The sequence below is a fragment of the Macrobrachium rosenbergii genome, chromosome 12 (assembly GCF_040412425.1).
Source record: "Macrobrachium rosenbergii isolate ZJJX-2024 chromosome 12, ASM4041242v1, whole genome shotgun sequence".
NCBI classification, from domain to species: domain Eukaryota; kingdom Metazoa; phylum Arthropoda; class Malacostraca; order Decapoda; family Palaemonidae; genus Macrobrachium; species Macrobrachium rosenbergii.
In genome coordinates, this window is record NC_089752.1 from 51,670,044 (window position 1) to 51,691,223 (window position 21,180).

Sequence of the window (21,180 nt, forward strand, 5' to 3'; positions counted from 1 at the left end):
GCCCCACTTCAGAGCGCCAGCCTGCCCGTGACCCTTCCGGTCACAGTAGACACTGCGGCAGACATTAGCCTGATCTCCAGGGCCCAAGTGCCAGCAGGTGCCATGGTTGACGAGAAAACCTGGTGGGAGATGAAGTTGATAGAGGGCCACACCATTACCAGTCCCACAGTTCAGCTCCAGGTTACGACACCTTGGGGCATGCTACCCCACCGCCTTGCGTGGTGGGTGGAATTCGGCCCGGAGTAGACTTCCAGTTGGGTCGGGGCCTTCTCTGGGGAAGCCATTCACCAACACCACTTCGCAGCCATGCTACCTCCTCCACGGAGGCCCTGACTGTAGGAGAACCGGATCAAGACGAAACCCCACCTTCCGCTCACCGAAGTGGTCAATGGAAGGCGCACACACTGAACCATTCTCGGCCTAGCCCTCTTGAGTCGCGAAGGGCTGGCCCACAAAGAGGTCTCCTCCCCGAAGAGACATTCAGGAGGAGCAGTACTGCTGCAGACGCAAGCAGACAGGCCCACCACAAATTTGGAGGCTGCCTGGGTAAGCAACGCATGGCGGACGCCCCCGAACAAGACTCTCTGAGAGGCTCTGATCTCAGCTGGGGCGGGAATCTCTGCCACAGCCAAATTAAGTAATCACAGGTATTGTACTCGGGACCCCTTGGCTCAGCATGCCTGACCCTCAACTGCTGCCAGTGCCACTTGCGATGCCCTGAGCAGTGCCACGCCCGTCCGCACGGGTTGAGCCATCAATTGAGAAGGACCCTGTGCCAGGCCTAAATCATGAGGCGGATCCTCCTCCAGGAGATTCAGAATTCCCCACACCATTGATCATCGCAACCGGAGAGCCTCCGTCACCCGACACTTCTTCACCAAATCTGTCCCCAGAGGATGAACCCTGAGGATCAAACTGTTACACCTTCTCAGGGAGACCAGGAACTGGCCTCTCGATCGCAGAGGTAGAGATCGCTCCGCTCGGTTGTCATGGCAGCGGAGTAGGGAGCCCTCCTGTAGTTTTAGTTACTCCTGGCTTCATGCCCGCTAGCCTCTCTCTGGCTTTCCCAGAGTCGATTGCCTCATCACCTCCTAGGTCTGACAGCGATAAGCCTTGGAGGAACCCAAAGAAGAAGAAGAAGGCGAAGAGGCCCAGTAGTTGCCAAGCCATGAGCTCATTCTGGCACCAGTGCCCCCCTCAGCACAGTGCCCTACCATCTTATAGTGATCCTGGCCCTTGCCCAGGGAGGTAGCCAGTGTGATCTCTTTCTCAGACACAGCCTAGACCAAATTAAGTACTGTACATCAGACTAGTAACCTTGTCCCTTCCACTCACCATCGAGTCCGCGGTAATCCCGTAAGCAGTAACAAAATCAGACAGTCTTAACTATTGTGAAAAGAGCCACTATGCTCATGACACGCATGGCCCTAAGACCTCAGTGAGTCAAACATTTATCATATGAGGCAAACCTCATGAATTAACTAGTAATTACTAATTGTATTGAACACAAAAACCCTTGTAATTTAGTTAGAACATTATCTCTTACGTTGATGCTATGGTCGGGTTAGGATAGGTTAGGCTAGGGAATACAATAGAATGTACCAAAAGGCTAGGTCTAAAACATCACGATTATAGGAGGTAGCATGTAATAACTGTAAGCGCTTCCAGTACAGTTAGAATTATGTAAAATAATGATCAAAGCTCATATCCTATCTAGGTGTAGGGAGATCCGTAGCTAGGTAGGCTACACAGGACAAATCTGCTCATGGGAGAAGAGTAATCTAATAGAGGCGAACAGCTTGCTTAGTACAGACCTTCACGCCCGAAAGGGAGTGAAGGCCCTCTTAAGCGGGGGAGCTTTTATAAATGTTCTGCTGTTCGCCCTCTATGCATTTTATTGCAGGAATATCATTCTGACAAAGACGGGAGAAGTCTTTGTCCGTGCAGGGTAGTGGAGCATTTTAAAAAAATTAACGTTCAGAGTAAGAACTATTAGTAGCATTAGGGGCCTAAACCATAGGGAAAGTTTCACAAGTAACCTCCTATTGGTGGTCTTAAGCTCCTTTTCCCTCTTCTCTGCTCAGCAGATGTTTTGACAAAATTTCAGACCCCCAAGGGCATAACGCATGGATGCCGGCCAGCTACCCTGCTTGACCTGAAAAACAGGTAGAGAGTAGTTAACTATCGTGAAAGCACGTCTGTGCTTCCAGCTCTTCGTCCCCTTTGTCTTTCCCATCTGTATTTACTAAGTGTTTAAGAGGTGCAAAAGAAACGAGCAGGTAAAAAGTGAACTGCTGATTTATTCATGATCCAGGCGGTTTATATAGTGGCAGACAAGGCCGCACCATGGAAAAACAATGGGAGCATAGGTGACCTGAGGTCGATAACAATTAACAATAAAATACAGTGGAACGAAGTTCAATTTACAATGAAATAGACAAATTGAGTTGAATACAATCTTGATACCTGCGAAAGAAGAAATACATGGTACATAAATTGAGGACAGATAAATAATTACATACATAGTTTAAATGATTGGATTTACATGACCTGGCCCATCAGGTGTGATGAATTGTAGATACAAAAGAAAATGGGTCGTTACCAAAGAAAACTTGTCAGCTAGCAGGACTTTTTACAAATAACATGATCCCAGCAGAGACTTTACAAATGACTTTACAAATACTCCCAAGGCGTAGGTAACATCCTGATTAGTCGGCGTATCTGCTGGGCGTTGAAGGGTGCCCCGGCTGCGTGAACGGAGGACGCCCCTGTGTTTGAGGGTGGCTGATTGCGTGTGGGTGCTTTTCTCCGGGGCAGCCGGCGTTTCTTAATGAGGGCCCGGTTGCGGCGGTGGCTGCAACGGCAGAGGGTGCGGTGTGTGCTGACGGGGCCTGTGTCCTCTCCAGGAGGGCGGGCTTGACTCTGTCGATTGACACCCAATCGTTCCTCCCGTGAAGTGCGCGAGGAACGCCGCTGTTCCGTTCCAGCATGCAGAAGAGCCCCCTGGGGCCTGGTCAGTGGCGGGTAGATGGCATCATCCCCTGACAAAGACGCGGGTAGTGGAGAGCCAGCCCGGTGGCGTGAAGGTGGCCAACCTGTCGTATGTCCTCTTGCAGGGGGCTTAACTTCTTGTCGGCGATTTCGGCAAGCCTCTGGACCCGATGGGTTGTGGCGATCTCTGTCACTAGCTCGCCCGGACCACAAAGGGGCCGTGAGGTTTCTAGGCTGTGGATGGGGTGCTGTCGGCTGGGGCGGTCTCAACCCGAGGAGGACCCATGGCGGCTTGTACTTTCCATTCCTCGGGTACAGCAGGCCATAAGGGACGCCTTCAAGGGACCTGTGAAAACGCTCGACCAAGCCATTGGCGGCTGGGTTATGTCGCCGTGTGGTGGGATGAGCTGTCCCCAGCAGCTAGGCCAGGAGCGACCACAATTCGGACAGGAAGGCGGGGCCTGTCGGTTGTGATGTGGTCAGGGACGCCGAAGCAGCCGGATCCAGCTGGAGAGCAGGGCCTCGGCGCATCGCTGGCAGTGGCTTCTTGCATTGGCGTTGCTTGGCCACCTTGTTGAGCGGTCTGCCATCTTCAGGAGATATCTGGACCCAGCTGACGAAGGGAAGGTTGACGTCGCCAATGTGAACATGGCCGAAAACGCCGCCCTGGCTGCGGAATCGCCACCTCGATTTGGTGTGCTGCCCCACCTTGCTGGTTTGGCAATGTAGCACTGCCTAAGCCCAGGTCCTCGCCACGTCCGTCTGCACTCCGTGCCAGACGAACCCCTCTGACAGCAGCAGCCGTCGTCCTGCCGGAGGGTGTTACAGGCAGTGGATGATGTCGAATTACCTGGCGGCAGTGGGAGGCTGGCACTGGGGGCAGGGCTGGCTGGTACTGACGCCGCGAGATTTGGGCCCCCGATGACGGGCACGCCCCTCCACTTTAGGACGTGATGGCGGTCGCGATGAGGCTGGGGTCTCTGGGTGGCGGCCCGCAACCTGGGCAGCCCTAGTTGATCCCCAGCTGCACCGCGTTCAGCTTGACTCTGGAGAGGGCGTCCGCCACAGGTTCTTCCTGCCGGGGAGGTACAGGTGACTGAGCAGGTGAACTTGGCGATGGCTGAAGATGCTGCTGTTGCCTGGAAGACCACGCCGTCCCCGCTTGGTGAGCGGGGCCAGTGGCTGGTGGTCCGTAGTAGATTGTGAAGGACGGGGCCTCAGGAGGAACTTGAAGTGCGGACTGCATCGGTACACCGCGAGTTCCTGTCGAAGGTGCTGTAGCAGGCCTCTGGGCGGGTTGAACTTCTTGCTGAAGAAGGCGATGGGCTGGGGCGCCGGTGATGACCTGCTCCAGGACAGCACCATAGGCGACGTTGCGCGTCATTGTCGCTGGAGGGGCTACAGGATCCCAGGGCTAAGGCGGTTACCTGCGGTGAGGGCAACCTTCGTCAGGAGAAGGCCACTGCTGGCTGGGTCCCCACAACAAGGATTTTGGTCGGCCTTTCAGGGTCTCTGTCAGAGGGGCCATGGTGTGTGCGATCGGGGATGCAGAACCTCCCTGTAGTAGTTCACCATCGAGAAAACTGGACGGCCTGACGAGGTGGGGACAGGGAACCTGGTGACGGCTGCGACTTTGGATGTGAGCGACGGACACCATCTGGGGATACCTGCGTGGCCCAGGAAGTCGGCTTGCACGCCGAAGGTGCATTCGCCGAAATGTGACGAGGTCGTTCACTCTGCAGGCGCTGCAGGCCTGCCCGATGTGTTTCTGGTGCTCCTTGTGGGACATGGAAAATAGAAGATATCATCTACGTAGCAGACCAGAACTTTTAGGTCCCCAGGATGCTGTCCATGCCGCTGGAAAGTCTCCCAGCGTTCCTCAGGCCAAATGCAGAGAAGGCTGAAATGTAGGACCCGGAAGGCGTGATGATGGCAGTCTTTGGTATGTCTCTGGTGGCTAATTTGCCTGAAAATAGGATTTCAAGAGATCCAACTTAGTAAATATTTGGCCCGTGGAAGGAGGCCGTGAGGCCCTGCATGTTTGGCAGGGGATAATGGTCAGGTTCCGTTGCGTGTTGAGCCTCCTGTGAAGTCGCTGCAGGGTCTCCAGGAGCCGTCAGTTTCTGCACCATGTGGAGGAGGCCTACAGGCTGGAAGGCCTTCTTGCAGATTCTCTGTTCCACATTGTGAACGCGCTCCTGGCCTCCTGAAGGGCGTCGAGGGGAAGCCTCCGGAACTCTCGCATGTACAGGGGCCCTTTGTTTTGTGGTGATATATGCCATGTTTGGCTGGGGCCCTGGACTTTTGGGGGCTCGGGCCTGAACACATCAGGGAAACTCCGTCAGCAGCTGCAGTACTGGTGGGGCGGTGGAGCAGATGTGGACGCCTTGGGTCGTTGATGCCAAAGGGGAGGGACTGGCAGGAAGTCTGTCGGAGGCCTCCAACTGGCGTCGACTGCCAGCCCGGAAGTGTGAAAATCCGCGCAGGGGCGGGGTCCTAACGTCCGCAAAGCGATGAAGTCCCAGGAGTACCTCTGGCCAAGGATGGAGATCGACAGGCCTGGTTCGTGAGGGAGGGATGGGGACCTGTTATGGCTGTCGAGAGGCAGCTGGGTCCGGTTCGCTAGCGGTCCTATCTAGATGCTGGGAAGATTTTGATCTGTGGCCCCCGTGTCGACCAGCATCATCCTGCGGAGACAGTGTCGTGGGCGAAGCCCTGGTTCTGGGCCCCTGGGTTCTTCTGCTGCCATGGCGTTTGTCCTGCTGGCCGCTGCCTCCCGTTTTTGAACAGGCGACGAACAGGGGGCCGGCAGGCAGTTCTGGGCATCTTACCCAACCGCCTGTGGTAGTGGCAAAGACCCGGGAATTCCATCTGCTGGGAGGCGCTGGGCACCTCCTGGTGACGGCGTTGACCTCTTGCTCTCGCCCGCTCCTGCTGGATTGTGCTGACTGGGAGTGTGGGCGGCTGGTACCCACCAATTTGCCTTCACGGAGTCCGTCCAAGTGCTGTGCTGTGCAAAATCAGGGCCGAGGGGCATCGCCTAGTGCTCAGGTTTGTGTGCAGACCTCGGGAGGAGCTGACATAGGAGGAGCTCCGCGACAGGCTTATTTTCACGCTTTCTTTGTTAGCATATTATGATTTATATTGTTCGTGTTGTGTTAGTAGCATTGCCCAATCATTGCTTATGTCAATTTGTCTTTTGCATTTAGTTTCTCTTTGGCCAGTCATGGCGCCACCTGCACGTAAACAAACCGTGTGTTCGCTGTTCCGCTTCATTTCAGTCTAAATAAAATCTACCGACGATGACACAAGTGTCTCAATCAGCCCCTTCCTGGAACTCTTGTTAATAAGTGAAACTAATCCTAGAGGATCCTAGAAATTAGTAAGTCAACAGGTTATGGCCTAGAACACATTGGGATTGATTGAAAAGTGTGATATCGTCTAGATATAGAAAGTGCTAGCCTAAGCTTCCCTTGGAGACTGTTCCATCAACAAGTAAAGAAGATGGCCAGTTATGAAGAAAGGGAAGAGACCTCCAAGAAGATTCTTCTACAGTGTGACAGGGCTAACTATTACCTGTATGGTCGAAGAGGATCGGGCAAGACTGATTGACAAGAACTGTTGGAATGCCATTGACCCTGGGTTTGGGTATCACATCGATAATGAGAATGAAGAAGAGGCCTTGGCAGAGCTCAACCAAGAACAAGCCAGTCAATCGCCGAAGCTCGGGAGTCATTATCAGGCGCTGCACAGCCCACTCTCTACGATGTTGGTGAGTTTTAGAATTTGCAAAGAAAGTGTGGACACACTCAAGGGAAATGTATGGTGAATTTGGGATTATTCACACCATGTTGTTTTTCAAGAAAATGGCTAGTTTGGATAAAGTGCCATCAATGCCAATGGCAGATTACATTTCAAGATGCATGAGTTGATTCAGAAGGTGAATGAGTGGCATTCAATAAGTGACACTTGCTTTGCTGCTTTCTTGCTACTTGGGCTACCACCATGAGTATGATGCTTTGTAAGATCCTTCGAGGGTGATCTGGATAAGCTCACATCAAGAAATGTGAAGAGCAAACTTGTGATGGAAGAAAGGCGACTATCATTGCACAAACAGAGTGACATCAAAGAAAAGAAAGAACCTGTGGCATTGAAAGCAACGGCTAAACAGCATTATAAGCAGAAGCAGAATCAGCAGCCTCAGAAGCAGGACACCTCTGGTGACAGTAAAACAGTGTTACACCTGTAAGGAGCCTGGACACAAGGCGAGGGAATGCCCAATCTGGAAGAGCAGTTCAGGAGAACGACGAAGAAAGGGGGATGCCAAGGCCTCTGTAGCTGAATTTGAAGAAATAGAAGCAGTACTTCTATGTGCCAGAAGTGGATGCACATGCCTACATGTCAAAATCATCGGTGGGGGAAAAGTGGTTTCTGGACTCCAGGTGCATCAGATCATATGTGCTGTGACATTAAGAAGTTCAAGAACACACCTGCAACGCAAGGGATCTGTGAAAATAGGTGATGGACATAGACTTTCAGTGGAAGGGATTGGAATTAATCGTGATTCAAGCCAAATGCAAGACAAACAGGAAGTGATGTATGTCCCAACCTATACTGCAGTCTGGTGTCTGTACAACAGATCACTGCAGGGTGCTTCTGTACATTCGTGGGCGACCTAGCAAAGGCATCTAGGGTGGCATTGAACTTTCGTTGCTAGGAAAAGAGGAAGATGTACATTATGAATCTGGATTGGCCTAGTAAAGATAATGAGGAACTACTGTGGCATTGCCTGCTCAGGTATCGATGCAGACCTGGCATCAAGAATGGTCATCTCAACTATGGCGCTTTGAAGAAAATTCCAGTTCTGGCTAACTTAAAAGAAAGTTAAAGAATGTGGAAAATGTGAAGCATGCATTGAGGGGAGGAATGACAAGGCTGCCTTTTCCTGCAAGTACATCAAGAGCATCTAAACCTTTTGTGTTAGTGCACACCCGATGTTATGGGACCTTTTAATGCCCCTTCGTTTGGTGGGTCCATTTATGCTGTTGTGTTCACGGATGATTACCCAGGTATCTGACTGTAATGCCAATGAAGTCTAAGGATGAAGCATTGTCAGACTCATTTCAGTACAAGACCAGGATGGAGAATCTCGGACCACACCCTAAAGAAAATTAGATCTGACTTGGAGGAGAATGCTCTGGCAAAGAGCAGTTGGACAACTATCTGGCTGCAAACGAATAGTGCATGAAAGGAGTGTGCCTTAGATTAAACAGCAGAACGGGAGAGCGGAACGACAAATCGGTACTTATGGAAATGGTGAGGACCACATGTTATCTGAAGCTGGAGCTGACAAGAGACTGTGGGCCAGCTATGTCAACTGCTGCCACAACCGTGAACAGGGCACCGAGCAGTGCCATCGATTATAAGATACCTCTGGAACTGGCAACAGGAAAGGAACTCACAAGCAGTGATTATGAACATGAGACCCTTCGGATGCAGAGCTCAGGCCATGAGAGAAGTCAGAAGCTTAAGCTTGATGGCAAGACTGTTGAGTGTGTCATGCCTCGGTTATCAGGAGGATACAAAGGATGGATACAGGGGCTTTGGAACACAGAAACAGGAAGGGTAATAATCAGAAGGGACGTTGTATTCCATGAAGAGGTTTTCCATGGAGGAAGAAAGAAGATTCCAGTGATCAGGGAAGCAGAAGTTGGACAATCTACAACTCTCGAGTGAGTCAGACTCCGAGGAGGAAACAGAGGAAAAACAGGAGCAGAAGGGAGCGGTCTGGACAAGGAAGGCAGTGAAGATGACGGGCATGGAGACGTAAACAATGAACAGATTCCTGCCTTTGAAGAAATTCCAGTACTGCCTGAAGATGAAGAAGCTGAAGTCCAAGAAGAAGTCTCAGTCCCTACGGTCCTTGAGAGTGCCTAAACCAAAGAAATGTCAGTGCCAAGAATGTCAAGACGACCTGAGTGTTTAGTGGTCAAGCCAGATGAAGAGACCACTATCACTGAACCAAGAGTGCAAAAGAGGCCCTAGCTAGTCACCAAGCAGAAAGATGGAAATATGCTATGGGAGAAGAGATTAAGAAACTGACTGAGATGAATACATGGGGAGATTGTACCAAGGCCACCAACCAGAGTCATTGGGTCAGCATGGAAGTTCAAACTGAAGACTGATGCTAGTGGCAGACCTACAAAGTACAAAGCCAGGTTGGTTGCAAGGGATTTGCCCAGAGATATGGCTTTGACTACATGGAAACCTACTCGCCTGTAATCAAAAGAAAACCATCCGGTTGATGCTTTCGCTGTGGGAGTGGAGAAGGAACTGATGTGTGAGCATGTCGACGTAATATCTGCCTACATCAATAGTGATATCAGGAAGAAGTATACTTGGAGCAACCCGAGGGTTTTGATGTTGACAAGTAGGATGGTGTGCAAGCTGAGAAGTGCCTTTCGGATTGAAACAATCGGGACAAGAATGGTACCATAAGATCAAGAAAATCTTTATAGACATGAAGTTCAACCCCTCAGTTGGTGACCCTGCCTATTCTATCATCAAAGAAGAAATTGTTTGTTGGACTATATGTGGATGACATTGTTGTGTGGGGAAAGAAAGAAGATATTGGTTGGTTTAAGAAGAGTTGAGCCAACAAGTTTGAAATGCGAGAGCTGGGTGAAATATCTGATTTCTTATCACTGAGGATATTGAAAGACATCGAGCATACCATAAGCATTGACCAGTGTGCTTATATAGATCAGATATTGGAGCAGCACGGGTTATCTGAATGCAGAGGAAAACACAGTCCTCTGAGTGCAAATGCATTCTCTATCAACAATGAACCAGACGCAGATGCCAAATAGTCATGAATATAGAAGAGCCATAGGAATGTTGCTGTATGCGTTGCAAGCGGGACAAGACCTGACTTGAGTTTCGCTGGTCAGTTATCTCAGTCAATTCTCGGCCAACCTAAAGAGAAAGCAGATGGCTGCGGTGAAATATCTGATAAAGTACCTAAAAACACCCGTGACTACTGCATAGTATTCAGGAAGAGTGGGAAGGCATTGATTTTCTGATGCTGACTTTGCCAACAACAAGGTGGACAGAAAATCGTTCAGTGGACTGGTGGTGTGTGTTGCAGGAGGACCTGTGGAGTGGAGGTGCAAGAAGCAAGCTGTGGTTGCACATCCACACAACAGGCGGACCATTGCTATGGCTATCTTCATAAAGAAGCACTATGGCTATAATGGTATTTTTAAGGAGATCAGCGCAAGTGATCTTTGCATAGTGCCATGCATCCTTGCTGATAATACAGCAGCAATCAAACTTGCAGAAAGGACATTGTCAACGATAATTCCAAGGGCGTGGATGGAAGTATCACTTCATAAGGATGGTGAAGAAGGGGTTGGTAAAAGTTGCAATATGTGGCATCTCGTGACAATCTAGCTGACCTTCTAACCAGGGTTTGACTGGGAGGAAGACACAGGAGTTATGTGCAAGAATTGGACTTATCATTCCTTAATGACAGTCAGAGCCATGCCAAAGTTTTTAGTTTGTCCTTCTGATAAATTTTTTGCAGCATAGTAGTCCTTTGCCAAATGTGATTGTGACAGATGTAGTCATGTTTATCCTTTTGTATTCTCTTTGCAGCAACAGTGTCTATTCAGTTCTTATGTTGTTTGCCACCTTTGTTCATATTACTCATTTTTTTCCGCTGTGTTGTTCTTTATCTGCAATTATTTTGTTTTTGGCTCATGTGCATTTTTGCTGGTTTTGTGTCGTTGGCTATCCAATTTTTTTTGAAGTGTCAGTTCTTGTAATGTTCACTGCATTGCAATAAAATCAAGGGGAAGTGTTAGCATATTATGATTTATATTGTTCGTGTTGTGTTAGTAGCATTGCAATCGTTGCTTATGTCAATTTGTCTTTTGCATTTAGTTTTCTCTTTGGCCAGTCATGGCGCCACCTGCACGTAAACAAACCGTGTGTTCGCTGTTCCCGCTTCATTTCAGTCTAAATAAAATCTACCGACGATGACACAAGTGTCTCAATCAGCCCCTTCCTGGAACTCTTGTTAATAAGTGAAACTAATCCTAGAGGATCTAGAAATTAGTAAGGTCAACACTTTTTACTGCTGTCGGTGTCTGGGAGGGTGAGGAGGTCTTGGATCATGCCCCATGACTCCATGACGCTCTGATCCTGCCGCGGGTTGATGGCGAGGTCGAGGGCGCAGGCGGCCCGCTCGGCAACCGGCAGGGAGCATGTCTCGAGGAGGGTTTTCTTCAGGAGGTGGTAGGTAAGGGGCATGCGTCAGACACCTTAATGGATGAGCTTCCTGTAGATCTCCTCTGGCAGGGCGTTGAGTACTATATCTGCCTGCAGCACCTCGTCATTAAGATCTGCAATCCTGAACTGGCTCTCGACCCTATAGAGCCACGCCGACGGATTCCCCTGCATGAACAGCGGCAGCTTTATGGACAGGGCGGCCCTGGATTGTCCCGCCAGGCTGGGGAGAGTGCGGGGCGTGGGCAGGGGTGTGGAGGAGCGTGAGAATCTCGGCGCGGGTGATATGGGAGGGAGGTAGACCTCCGAATCCGCGAGGTCAGCGGTTAACTGAACGAGGGAAGGGATGTCCGCATCCATACTCGCTCTTTGCCCTCTTAAATGGAGTAGGGTATCCGCATCAAAACGCACTTGGGAGCGCGCCATGTGAGTCCGCTTATGACACTGGTGATTTTGCTGACGAGAGTCAGCACGCCCAAATGCTGGTTCAGCGCGTGATTAGTCGCTAAGGGCGTGGTAAGCTCCTGAAGCCAAGACTGAGTCGCCGCATTATGGGTCGCTAATGGACGGGGAACCACTCCGGGTCGCCACTTTAAGAGGTGCAAAAGAAAACGAAGCGGGTAAAAAGTGAACTGCTGTTTTATTCATGATCCAGGCAGTTTATATAGTGGCAGACTGGTGTTGCGCCGCGGAAAACAATGGGAGCATAGGTGACCTGAGGTCGATAACAATTAATAATAAAATACAGTGAACGAGTACAATTTACAATGTGAAAATAGACAGAATTAAAGTTGAATACAATCTTGATGCCTGCGAAAGAAGAAATACATGGTACATAAATTGAGGACAGATAAATAATTACATACATAGTTTAAATGATTGAATTTACATGACCTGGCCCATCAGGTGTGACGAATTGTAGATACAAAGAAAATGGGCCGTCAAAAAAGAAAACTTGCTCAGCAGGGACTTTACAAATAACATGATCAGCAGAGACTTTACAAATGACTTTACAAGTGAAGTGGCGAAATAATCCCAGAACGTCTGATCGTCCGTTGTGTGCAGAGCAATCTATGTATAACGGTAAGTCTGGAATTTTTCAAAGTTTTGCCGATTTGCTAGTATCTCTTTTCTGTATTTCCAGTTCCTTTGTTTCCCCCTTCACCACCATCTAGATAAACCAAATATCCCAATTACCTTTATGAAGTTTGGATTAAGAATAATTCATTTATCCACTATTCCCGTGAAGTAACTAGGAATTAGGGAAGGTTAAATGAGTAATTTACAGCATTTAGGCAGCCTTGCGTCTCGATCCCATTGTTCGGAAGAGGAATAGCCTTTACCCGTACTGCGTACGATAATCCGGCGTGTTAAAAACCTTACTGAAGCAAAGGGAAAATTGACTGTGTCCGAATTGGATGATTGTTCAAAGAATAACTGTATATTCTTTGTGTCAGGGTTCCTTCTCGACTGGCGACCTTATTTCATTAATAAACAACTGTCTTTGAGGTTAATTTGTAGCTTCAATTAACAGGTTATGCGTGTCCTTGGCACTCAGGGCCTCATAAATTATGTTAATCAAGTAATAAACTCATCAATAGCCTTATAGATACGTAACAATATATATATATATATATATATATATATATATATATATATATATATATATATATATATATATATATATATATATATATATATATATATATATATATATATATATATATATATATATATATATATATGTATATGTGTGTGTGTGTGTGTGTGTGTGTGTGTGTGTGGATAAGTAGATAGATAGACAGAAATAATGATTCATAGGCAGATAAGCCTGTGTGCGTGTTTTATTGCCTATTGCTTCACGTAAAAGTGCCTTTTTAGATGTAAACTTTCATTGTGCTGTTTTGTGTGATCTAGCGATATATAACTTTATTTGAAAGTAACATTGTTTAGAAACGTCTGCATCAGTACTAATGGTAACAACAACAAGAACAGCAGAAGTATAATTAGCAGCAGTAGTAATAATCTTTTTCGTTATTTGATGTTTTATGCAAGGAAATGATTTCCTTCTTTCATACTTTCTTCAGACATTTCGTCCCAAGTTTAACGAGAATAAATCACCCATCCCTAAACCTGCTTTGTCAGCGACGTATCACTTCTCACTGGCCAGACAGACCAATAAATAAGTCTCGGGTCCACCGAGTTGTACGAGTCTAACTCTAAGCTGGACTGAAAAGACGCGTAACCCATCCATCTTCTTGAACCTCCAGAACCCTCTACCCCCTCCCCCTCCCCCCCCTCTTCTTCTCCATGCTCTTAATTCGTCCCTAGCCTACGTGTCTACTTCCTATAGACTTATAATTGCCTTCTCCTCCTCCTCCCCCCCTTCCTTGTCTCCATGTACCTAATTCGTCCTTCCCCTACTTTTCTTCTTTTTTAGACTTATAATAAGTGCCTCCTCCTCCTCTTCTTCTTCTCCATATACCTAATTCGCCCCCACCCCCTACTTTTCTTGTTATGGATTTAGCTTGCCTCGTCCTCTTCCTCCTCCTCCTCCTCCTCCTCCTCCTCTTCTTCTCCATGTACCTAATTCATCCCTCCTTTACTTTTCTTCTTATAGACTCATAATAATTGCCCCATTCTCCCTATTTATACCTTTTTACCTTTCAGTTTACGGATTTCACTAGGAATTTAACGGATATGATAAAAAGTTTCTCATATAGAATTTAGGTGATCTTTATCGCCTCCGAAGCAGTGCTATGCTGTAATCGAGAATAGACGACCAGAGTGTAAAAAATGGACAGCAAAAATTCTTGAAAGGAAGATCTGTAGGTGTGAACATGTCAGCTGCGAGTAATTATTGACAGGCTCAAATAGAGAGAAACAAATAGTGAGGGGGGAAAGACATAAGGGAAAAGGGTTTGAGGGAGAGAGAAGTCATAGGGAAAGGGGTCTGTGGGAGGGAGTGTTGGCGGGGGGAAGGAGGAGGGGAAAGGAGTAGACGACAGGAGGGATATCTGAACGCAGGGGATGGCAGTTGGCGCAAAGTTCATTTCGTACCATTAGTTTATTACTGATTTATGAAGACTACATATGCTAATGGATGCCAGATATGGCAATGCGCATTGCTTTCGCCTGTAATTGGCGTCTGTCCGAAGCCCACTCTTCTTCTTGTGTTGCGTAACGTAGATTGATTTCTGTCTTTGTTCGGTGGTTTTTGGTTTTTCTGGTTCTTTTTTTGCCTTTGATTTATGGTCCAATCTGCCAACTGCTTTGTCTTCTCAGGTTGGTTCTCTAATCTTGATTTAGTCTTTGGCAGACAGGAAGAGAAAGTGATACATCGTTATCATTTTACTAATCGTTATTATTATTATTATTATTATTATTATTATTATTATTATTATTATTATTATTATTATGGTTCTAGCCATTCTACATTATTTAATGAACATAGCTTTAATCTTATTTTTTTTTCGGTGATTCAATTTTTTTTATACATTTGAGGGCCGAGACTGACAGAGTATTTGTTCTTTGTGACACACGGTTCTCTCATTGGAAAAGTTATTTCATGACTGAGTGAAACCTCTCTCTCTCTCTCTCTCTCTCTCTCTCTCTCTCTCTCTCTCTCTCTCTCTCTCCTTCTTCTTCTTCATGAGATAATGCTTTTCATCTGTCCGATTTAAAATAGTTTATGAATTTATTATGTCTTTCAGCGGCAGTATTTTTCATAGGTGAATGGTATAACATAGTTTCTGGATGATTTTTTTATCAAGATTTTCACACACACACACACACACACACATATATATATATATTATATATATATATATATATATATATATATATATATATATATAAAGCAAAAATTCCATTTTCGCTTCAGTGACCATCACTGTTGTAACGCCAGCTTATGATGTCAGATTCAGTGTGACATCTTTCTTTATAATGGTAACATTCGCAATATGTCCGCCTTAATAACAGATCAAACGGATCAAATAAAAAAAATAATTTATCATTAAAAATACGTAATTCATTCACAGATAAAAGAAGAAATGACCCGTAAGTTACATTCTAAGGAGAAATTTATTCAATGTTTATTTTGTATATTTTGTATAAAACTAATTTTGCATAATTTTTATAATTTTTTCCTTATTTTGCATCATTTATAAATTTTTTCCCTATTTTGCATCGTTTGTATAATGTTTTTCCCTATTTTGCATCCGTTGTATAATATTTCATTTGTGTCTTGTGTCAGTCCGGAATTTTGTATTTCATTTCACGACAGATTCCTCCTTTTGGGGTGAAGCACAGCTTGTTAGCCTAGGCTTGCCCAAGCAAGAGACGAAGGGTGGGTGTCCCTGGGCCTTGCCCTTTCAGTTTATGGCCCTTTTCACAAAAGCTGATTCATCATGCAAAGCAAGATACAAGGATAATAGAAACTAAGAATTCTTATTGCTTTGTTTCGCTTGGAGGACTCCTCTTAGGCGAGGGCAAGAATCGGAGATTTTTCTTTTCAATTTCTGCCTGTCTCCTTCTCCTTTGGTTTTTCTCTGTTTTTCTTCTTATTCCTTTTATTCTTTCCAGCTGCAGGTAGTCCAGTTTTTCGTGTGGCATTCAGTGAAGATGTGAAAGCTGAGTATGATATTCGTCGCTGTCTTAGACCTGAAAGTCTTTTACTGTATCTCGAAGGCATCGTAAGAAATTAAACCATTTTCAATAGACAGGAGATAGGTGAGCAAATTAACTTCATCAAATTAGACTCCCCTTTAAAGTGATTAGTACAAAAAATGTTTAAAAATATACCCCAACCTGACTAAAATCCCACCTCAGATCCTCTGAAGGAACCCCTCCCTCCTGTAATAGTCCTACTCACCCAGCTCTATCCCTTTAAATTCGTACATTTAAAATCAGTTTTGCATTGTAAAAATTTTTACAGGCCCGTATTCCTCTGCAAGATCTTTCACAGGAGATGGGGAAAGGAAAGCAGACCGTACTGCCCAAAGACTTAGAGCACATAATCGTCCGAGATGCATTCTCTTCCAGAAAAACGAAACAAGGGACGCGTGCGATGCGCAACAGGAATGTGAGACGGATGTTGTTATGGAAATTTCACGATGATTTTCTTTTAGTGGCGATGATGAGGATGATACTCGAATAAAAATGATTATGGCTTCACTTGATAAGCGTATCTCTCTCTCTCTCTCTCTCTCTCTCTCTCTCTCTCTCTCTCTCTCTCTCTCTCTCTCTCTCTCTCTTCTGTTATGCAGAATGTTGATGTAAATTTAGCAGAAGTTTACTGGTTGCCTAAATCTAACTTAGGGAACGGATTACAAAGTACCTGCACACGCATGTATGTGTATGTATAAGTATATATATATATATATATATATATATATATATATATATATATATATATATATATATATATATATAATATATTATATTGTGTGTACGTATGTAAGTGTGTTTATGTGGCTGTCAAAGTATTATTACAAGCGAGGGAAGGTCATAGACCCCAGAGAACATTGAGAAAAATCAAAATATTTCATTAATAGACAGGAGATATAAAGTATAAACATCATATGGAATATTCATTTTAAAAAAAGGCAGAAAGAAATACTTTTCCTTCGGGAAACAAGAGTAGTAAAGAGAAAGTTGGGTTATTCACCAAGACTTGACAGCTTTGGGTTCAGGTTTCTAAAGATGGCAATGGCAGGAAACCCTTCTCTAAATATAAGAGCTGAATTTTTGCGGTTGATATTATTGTCACTACTTTTCATGTTTGATTGTATTTTTTATGTATCGGCATTATTATTATTACTTCTGTGTATATTATTATTATTATTATTATTATTATTATTATTATTATTATTGCTTTGTTTCGCGTGGAGGACTCCTCTTAGGCAAGGACAAGAATTGGAGAATAGATATGGAGATTTTCTTCTCAATTTCTGTCTGTCTCATTCTTCTTTAGTTTTTTTCTATACTTCTCATTCCTTTTATTCTTTACAGCTGCAGGTAGTCCGTGATCATCCAATTTTTCGTGTGGTATTCAGTGAAGATCCATTTTATTATTATTTTAATCTTTAACCAGTCATTTTTCATATGTTGCTGGGTCGAGACTTGGTGCGTTGAATCTTCAAATTATTTCATTAATGCTGCGGTTTTTACGTTTTAATACTACAATTACCAATACTTAAATTATTATTATTATTATTATTATTATTATTATTATTATTATTATTATTATTATTGTGTATTATCCTTCAATCTATCATTATCCTTTCTTTTTACATGAGTAAAGTAAAGTATTCGCCCCATGGAAGCTCTTAATGACAGGGAAAAATATGATGCAATTTTTCTTTTCAGTCTCCTCTTAAAGCATGAAATAAGGTTGACTGACTCTGTAGCGCAATCCATTATGTCTGGCAGGTTGTATAACACTTATCTCGTTACTTGTAAAAACAGGCGTAATTAGGTAATTAGCGCCCAGTCACTAATCAAGTTTTTCCTAAGTGGATAATGATGAATATTATATCTACTGGAGAGTAAAGATGGCGGTTGATTGGAGGTGCGATAATGATAAGGATGATATATTGTTGTTGTTATTATTATTATTATTATTATTATTATTAGTAGTAGTAGTAGTAGTAGTAGTAGTAGTAGAAGTAGTAGTAGTAGAAGTAGCAGTAGTAGTAGTAGTAGTGCTAGAAATATTTTTTGGTTCATTATCTGCAAGTCTTATCTACGCAGTTATAGGGAAATACGTGCTTTTGTTTTGTACGTGACATAACCTGTATTAGATTTAATACGAAATATTTAAACTCGGGTATGTGAATATAGTAACATTTTCTTGTATATTACCTTTTATAAAAATCTGGCTTATAAGAATCTTAAGTTTCCAAAACTAATCATAGGATCTTATGAATACGCAAATTTTCATTTTAATAATTGGTATTTTCATCTGTATACGCTTGGGAACCATATATTATTAATCATAATTTATAAGTTTCAATAACAATGATGATTAGAAAAAACAATGATCATGTACTGCCCATGCGCACCTGAACAGGTATTGTGTGGCCCTTCTTACGTCCTCTGTTTCTTTACCATTTCTGAACACATTCGTCTCTGCACTAAAAACCTGGGGGAGTCGTTGCCGAATAAGAGAATGGCGATAGTGATCGGCGGCTTTGGTCTGAACATAATCTTAAGTCTGGCACCGCACATAGCTACACACGCACGGACTCTCTCTCTCTCTCTCTCTCTCTCTCTCTCTCTCTCTCTCTCTCCTCTCTCTCTCTCCAGTTTTTAATCTTCCTGAATATCTTTTTTCCGTTTCTCAGTAACTGTATCTTAGATTAAGGAATGAACAAATATAGTTGTGTTTATCTTGTAAGAATTTCAATATTTTCAATGATCACCAGTTTTCTCGCTGTTTCATTGCATTTTATGGTAACACTCGTAACATTTGCATTTTTATGTTACTGCATTTTCATTGCGGTAGCTTACTAATGAAAGAAACGACGAGCTATTCATTTTTTTTTTTTTTATAGGAAGGCCGAAAGGGCGGGCAGTGCAAGGTTCTTGGCTTATATGAATCTGTAAAGAGAAAGGCAAGTAAACAAAGTGTGCTGCCTAATCCAGAAAGAAGAGACACAAAAATAATCAGATCAGTTGAGTTCTGGTTCTTTTAAATCTCAGTAGGATTTCAGATTTCTTTTACCTCAGAATTTAGCCTCCCAGTTGCCACGGATCTGGTTCACATTGTGCTCCGTACTAAACAAGTTACATTACTGCCACATAATTTCTGTACATTGTTTTTATTTTCTTTTAATCTGAACTTATCTGAAGATTATCTACTGAGCTCTGTCAATTACTGTAAGTAGTGATGATACTATTGTTAGGTTAAGCGGGTCTTGTGTCAGCAAGAGCTGTTTATTTTCCAAGCATTCCGCGTAATAAGGAATGATATATGTTATTTAAAAATTGTATAAATACTCTGACGGAGGGATTTTTATAAATATTTTTTTGGTAACATAATCATTTTAGAAAGTGATATATTTCAGGCGTCAGCTTATAATAGCATACTAATTAACCAATAAATCATGTGCTTTGAATTTCTTGAAACTGTCACTTCACCAAAGATTTTCTGGCCCAGCCATAAATACTGACTTGCGAAGGCTTCCACTGGTTTATTTTTCTCTATTTTAACATTGTACAGTTTCTTTGTTCGCTCTTTTGTTTTTGCCGATTAAGTTTTCATAAAAGAATAGATAACAGAATAAAAGATAGTGGTATTTATATTGACGGTATTTCTGTAGTCTCATTGATACTGGCTTTTCTAGGAGCAAGAGCCCTTGCTATTAAGCAGCCAACTCAGTTATAGACAACAAAAAGTTTTCAGTGACCTTGCATTAGGATTTTTTTTTCAAGAAGCAGAAAGCATCCGTAATTCTGCTCATTCTTTATCAGTATCAAACTGTTACATTTCTATTACCTTTGACAGAATCAGCTCATTGTTATGTGAAAAATTTTGATTTTGAAATAAACAGAAATGAAACAGAAAAAGTGAATGGATAAATCATGAAGGGATTAACTCTTTTCAATTATAGCTTCTGTACCTTAATCGTTGCTTGTTAGTCTAGCCAGTCATCTTCATTCCAATCGTCGCTCTTTTTCTCTCAATAACTCCGTTTGGAACCTGATATTTTGACAGTGACGTCAGAAACAAAAGCGAATCTGGCAGGAAGATTCAATGGCGGAGACCCACTTAAGGCTATTAGATCATAAGTAAGGATCAGTGAGAGTTATTGCTGGAATGCGACTCGACTTTAGTTTTAACTGGATGGCGTTCCTCAACGAACCAGTATCGAGATTACGACATGAGCCAGATTATGAGAAAAAAAAAAAAAAAATATTGGGACCACCGTGAAAATGTGCGTGCAAACTCAGTAGATTTTGTAATCCTACCAATCGACTTTTCCTTTTGTGTTTACTTGCTGATTTTTAAAAAATGACAGTTATGGTAATTCAAGGTTCCTTAGTTGTATTCCACTTCCTACATGCACACACACATACATATATATATGTATGTGTATATGAATATATATATAGATATATACCACATAAATAAATAAATTATATATATATGTATATATACACAGTATATATATATATATATATATATATATATATATATATATATATATACAGTATATATATATATATATATATATATATATATATATATATATATTATAATGTATATGTATGTATGTATATATATACATATATATATATATGATATGTATATATATCTATACTGTATATATGTGTATGTATATATGTATATATACACGTATATATATATATATATATATATATATACAGTATATATATATTATATGTGTATATGTATGTATGTATATATATATATACAGTATATATATATATACATATATATTATATATATTATATATCTGTATACTGTATATATGTGTAAATGTATATATATATATATATATATATATAAATATATATATATATATATATATATATATATATATATATATATATATATATATATATATAATCACCGCACCTTAAACTGGAAATAATTTTTGATGTGAAGACAGTATCACCGTTAGGGGAAATAAGCTCATATAAATAAAATTAGGAACCCAGCAATTCAAGACTACGGAATCCATAGTTTCTATATTCTTAGAATTATTTGCCGCTAAGACAACATTACTTGGAATAAGTTATTCAAGTTATTGTTTCAATGCAAAAACCTTACTGGCTACTGTTTTAATGCTGATTATTAATGCTGTTGTACAGCAGGCCAACGAGTAAATTTTAAATGTATGTGCGTTGTGTAGTAAATGAACATCAATGTCA